This window comes from Oncorhynchus kisutch, unplaced genomic scaffold, assembly GCF_002021735.2.
Source record: "Oncorhynchus kisutch isolate 150728-3 unplaced genomic scaffold, Okis_V2 scaffold1955, whole genome shotgun sequence".
Taxonomy (NCBI): Eukaryota; Metazoa; Chordata; class Actinopteri; order Salmoniformes; family Salmonidae; genus Oncorhynchus; species Oncorhynchus kisutch.
This window is the reverse complement of record NW_022263900.1, coordinates 1-5,104: the sequence shown is the minus strand read 5'-3', so window position 1 is coordinate 5,104 and position 5,104 is coordinate 1. Positions and strand designations below refer to the sequence as shown.

The 5,104-nt window shown below is 40.5% G+C and overlaps 1 long non-coding RNA gene across 1 annotated transcript; it reads left to right on the top strand.

The window, feature by feature from the left end:
• The first annotated feature begins 2,323 nt into the window (after positions 1 to 2,323).
• LOC116368559 (uncharacterized) lies at positions 2,324 to 2,808 on the top strand. The gene is made up of 3 exons (XR_004208552.1): positions 2,324 to 2,430; positions 2,527 to 2,622; positions 2,698 to 2,808. It is a non-coding gene; the product is annotated as an uncharacterized LOC116368559 (long non-coding RNA).
• The last annotated feature ends 2,296 nt before the right edge of the window (positions 2,809 to 5,104 follow it).

The window sequence follows — 5,104 nt, the reverse complement described above, 5'->3', positions numbered from 1 at the left end:
AGGATGTTCAGATGCCTGTGCAGCATGGATGTTTGGAACTGAATAGGATCAGTTGACAGGATCCCCAGAAGTTGATGCCGCTTTCAATGGAATTTCCTTGTCCTAGAGGAATGCGCTAATTGGGAAGTTGCTAAACATGAACAAATACCACAGTCAAGTGTAGCAGCATCTTGCTAACCTTATTTAGCTAGCTAATGTTCATATTTAAAAAAAATGTTACTACATTTTTTATTTGGGTGAGCACTTTGCCACAGATGGACATGCTGGCCTAATTTTTATCTCAAGAATTTAAATTGGTTACTATAGAAAGATGACTTCTTTTTCCTACCTTGTAATGGGCTACAATGACTTTGCCCATGATTATGCACGCTGCAAATGACACTTTAATTTGCGGGTGCCTTTTCAGTATCTGGCTGCATGTTACACCAAGCAGTGTAGTGAAGCAACTTTATTTGTCAAAACCGTTCATTTGGGGGATCGGGTTTGCTTTGAAATCATGCAATTTGACCATTTTTATGAATTGGTATCAACCTAAATTTGGCCATGTGGACACGGCGTAACTGTTTATTAAATCAGCAATGTCATAGCAGTTTAAAAAAAACAGGCTGAAATGTTTTGTATATCATAGGAAAAGACACAACATTCACATGGCTGTGCACAAAATGGGTTGTTCAGATTTGTCACTTCAGCTGCAACTATATCGTTGTGCAAAATCCTTACTATCGTCTGTCAGCTCAAGTGATTTGTACTTGGTGTGGGTGTTTCTCTTAATGTAACGTCTTCAGATTTCACAATTCCTTTTTGCTAATATCTGGCAGTTAAACCGTAAAGGATAAACCTCCCAAAGATGCAAATTAAAAAAGTAGGCCTAAACTGTCAATGCGTAGGTTACTTGTTATAGTAGAGCTGCGCCCTTCACAGAAGTCCTCCATGTGACTCCGATGCCGTGGTGTGGAATTTATTTTGTGACCAATTTTTCTCCAACAGCGAAGAATTGCTCTGGCGCATTGCATGAAATTCTTGTTTAAATGAAGTACTTGTGTTGCAAAATATGATTGCCTTGTTGATGATACCGACTGTCTATTCGGCAACTTTGGTTAAACCACGATCAATATTCTGGTCAGACTACAGGCGACCTTTCTGGATCATTTAGAATTTTAAGAACCATTTAGAGGGACATCTCACCTCATGTCAAACATGTATATTCTATTCCATTGACATCTGTCATTTAACAAGCCATTGCAGTAGACCAAAATAAATATTGTTGACGGAAAGCCCAATTTCTGTTCTTTAAAATAAAATAAAAACGTAGGATTTGGGGTGCCGAGGAAGCGGTTTTAAAGTTACCGTCTCCCGACTTAAACTCTAGACGGTAGAAATCTATTAAATTGATAGTCAACTTATTAACTTTACATCGTATCCTCCTTGCAGCTGCAAAAACCCCAGCCTTATGATTCAGTACTATACAAGTTGGTTTAATTGAATTACTAGCTAACTAAATAACACAGGCTAAACACACAGGTGACACAATGACAGCTTGTTACAAGGTTTCTCTTCACACCCCCCACCGTTCCGTAAGGGACGCTTATCATTGATACATTTTTGAACACACGAACCGGCACCAGCTTGGAGTACAGGCATGAATGTATTTGTGGAAAGGTAGGTGGTTGGTCTTCTCTCTGATTGGCTACATGAGGTCAATGTTGGTTGTCCGTGGCTCCAATGACTAGTCTTGAACAGAACTACAGGATGGATTTTCCTTTCACACGTTCTGGAAGATAGGCTAATCAACCCTGTCGCTGATTCCTCAGTGGGTGATGAGTAGGATGGTTTGGATGTGGTAGCAGAATGGTCTTTAGTAAATTTTCTAGGTTAGGAAAGTTCCAACGTCTAGCTTGCGCCTCACGGTTTTCTGGTCTAATGTTAATTTCTGTTACCATTCCTTTTATGCACTCAGAGATTAGCTATAGAAAATGAATGTCATATTGGTTTTTTATTTTGTGATTTTTACTAGAAACGTGCTTACTCTACAGGTAGGACGTTCTCTAAGCCTTTAATTGTATATGAAATATGTTTTTTCAAGACAAAGGTGATGTTGGGTAAAGCCTTGTTACAAAAACATTCCTTTAGTTCATACTGGAGGGGAGAAAGAACCCACTTCTGCTGTAAATTGATCTGATCCTCACAGGACAGTCATGACACCACCATAAGACCTTTGTACACAAGCGGTTGGGGTTTGCAGCGTTTTCTTGTTCATAACTTAGTCCCTCTCTCTTACACTGGCAGCTGTGAGAACCCCCGAGGATCATACCGTGTGTCTTCCCACCCGCGTAGAAGTTTGACGCCAGGGTCCACTTCCCCTCTCACGTCAAACGCTTTGAGGGCTATATGTTTTCCTTCGCCGAGGATGCGGTTGAGCAGAGTGGCCAGGTAAAAAGTTCACCCAACAATCTTTATTCTTTAATTTGTGTGAGTGGCAATCTTTTTTTTTTAAATAACTGACACCATCAAATCTTTGATTCCTAGGTCTTTGTCCATTTGATGTGGTCATCTGTGATGCCAGTAGTCCCACTGGCGGTCCCTGTAGTGGACAATGTGTGAATCAGGACAACCTGAAAAGAGGTAGGTCTTGTTTTATGCTTTTCAGACCCTGGCAGACCATAACTGAACTAATAGGTTCGCTCTCTCTCTCAACAGGTCAACGACATGTCAAAGACTTCTTTGAGGAGCGTCATGTATATGTTTCTTCTGGATACATTTCTTTGGGTGTAATGTATTGTTCTAACATGACAAATAAAGTGTTCTATATAAAACAATCCTAACCGTTGGAGCTACCTTAACACCATGTCGTAGGGCTTGTCATCTGACATGTATCAATCAACCCTTTTGTAAGCATGGAACTCCAACCATGCCACCGGAGGGAGATAAGTGTTGCACCACCAATTCCCGTCTAGGACAAACAATGGGTGACGAAACAAAAGCTTTCCGTTGTCCAGTAGGATGAACTGACTCAATGTTATAGCAGATGGTGGTTTTGCCAAAGTGAAACCAGCAGGGCTGTGGTTGGATGCAGTGTTGGTAATTTTCAACTGAAATTACAACTTTCCTTGATACCTCTCACTAGCTTGGTTTCCATCCAATATGGACATTTCTTCTTCAATGATATGCATGTCAATCTCTCATGGCTTAAATGGGAAGAGCATGACTTCATCGCTACTTGTTTGTGTAAGAAGTGTGACAAGCTGAATGTACCGAGCTGTCTGTTTAAACTCGCGCACAGCTCGGACACCCATGCATTCCCCACAAGACATCTCTTCACAATCTCCAAGTCCGATCTACGAAGGTAGAGCCATGAATACGTTGCAATCTATTCCGCATCAGGATAAGATTTTCAACACACACCGTACGGAACAGCGGGGACTGAAGACACTCCTTTAAAGTTGCGAGCTTGGCACCGTGGGACGGTTCTCATTGCTCCAGACCACCACAAGGGGAGTTTGCCGCAATCATTATGCATTTGGGTCCCAAAGACTAATTTTGACACGAGCCACCCTTGCCTTGTGGCGCTCAACGAAGATTGCTGACAAAACAGATGGAAGTTGTCTTAACGAGTCAAGCAAATGTACAATTTGAGAGGAATGTTAATGTAGAGACGTGGCTATATATATATATATATATATATATATATATATAAATTTTTTTTGTCAAAGTTCAATTACGAAATCTCTTTAGCTTGTGTTAGGAGAATGAATTTGTAATTTGTCTTTCAGGGACTATTGAGAACCAACAAACCAGGATGTTGTCTTGTTGAAACAGTGGCTGTAAAGTCATCTAGCTGGCTAAAGCCATTGACTGCACAATTGTAAGCTTGCCTTGCACATGCAGCTAAAGTAACATGGCTAGCCTATTTACTTGCTTGAGTCGGATTAAAAATAACTGTTGCGCTCTGGGTATGGACCCCTAAAACGTAGTGCTGAACTAATTATTCATACAATCAATGAACCTCAAGTCTGAATGGCATTAATGAAGCCTAGAGTAGAACTATACCTTATGTGCCAAGGATGCAAGACCTATATACACATGTATTTTAGTTAATACCACGTATGAGATTCCCATCTTGTATCCTGTACATTGAATATATTCACCAATCATGTACTCTTCCTTGGCAAATAAAGGTGTGGTTCTGGTATGACAGACACTTTCAGTCATATCAAACGATGCGGTGTCTGCATGTATGTATTACATTGTACACTTCAAAAGTGTTTACTGCTCCTGGGATATCAATGATTACACATTGTAACTATACAATAGACTAAACATGATTGATTTGTAATTCATATATATACAGGAAAAAAACGTATGCATATCTAACTCCATTAATCTGAGGACACAGGATAGTATTTCAACCAGTGGAGAATGTGAAACACTTTATTGAAAGAAGTGCATTTTATATTATACGAGTTCAATCTTGGGCGGGCAGGTGGGTAGAGCGTTGGACTAGTAACCAGAAGGTCGCAAGATCAAATCCCTGAGCCGAGAAGGTAAAATTCTGCCCCTGAACAAGGCAGTTCCTAGGCCGTCATTCTTATCTGACATGCCTAGTTAAAGGGTAACTACACCCCAAAATCGATATGTCTTAATTGGTTTCCTGCTATATTGGCACAGATACATAGATGAGTCTTATCTTCTTATGGCTTCTTATCTTGTCCAGAGGTGCCCAGAGTAAAATGCCTGCTACTCAGTCCCAGAAGCTAAGATATGCATATATTAGTATATTTTGATAGAAAACCCTCTGAAGTTCTAACACCGTTTGAATGATGTCTGTGAGTATAAACAGAACACATATTGCAGGCAAAAACTGAGAAAAAAATCCAACCAGGAAGTGGGAATCTGAGGTTCGTTTTTCAACTCATTCCCTATTGAAGACAGTGGGAATTGTCATGGCACTTCCTAGATGTCAACAGGCTTTAGAACCTGTTGATGCTTCTACTGTGAGGTGAGGGCGAATGAGAGGGAATGAGTCAGAGGTCTGCAGAATGCCTTGAGCTCGTTCACATGAGAGCGAGCTCTGTTCCATCGCAATTCTACAGACAAAGGAATTCTC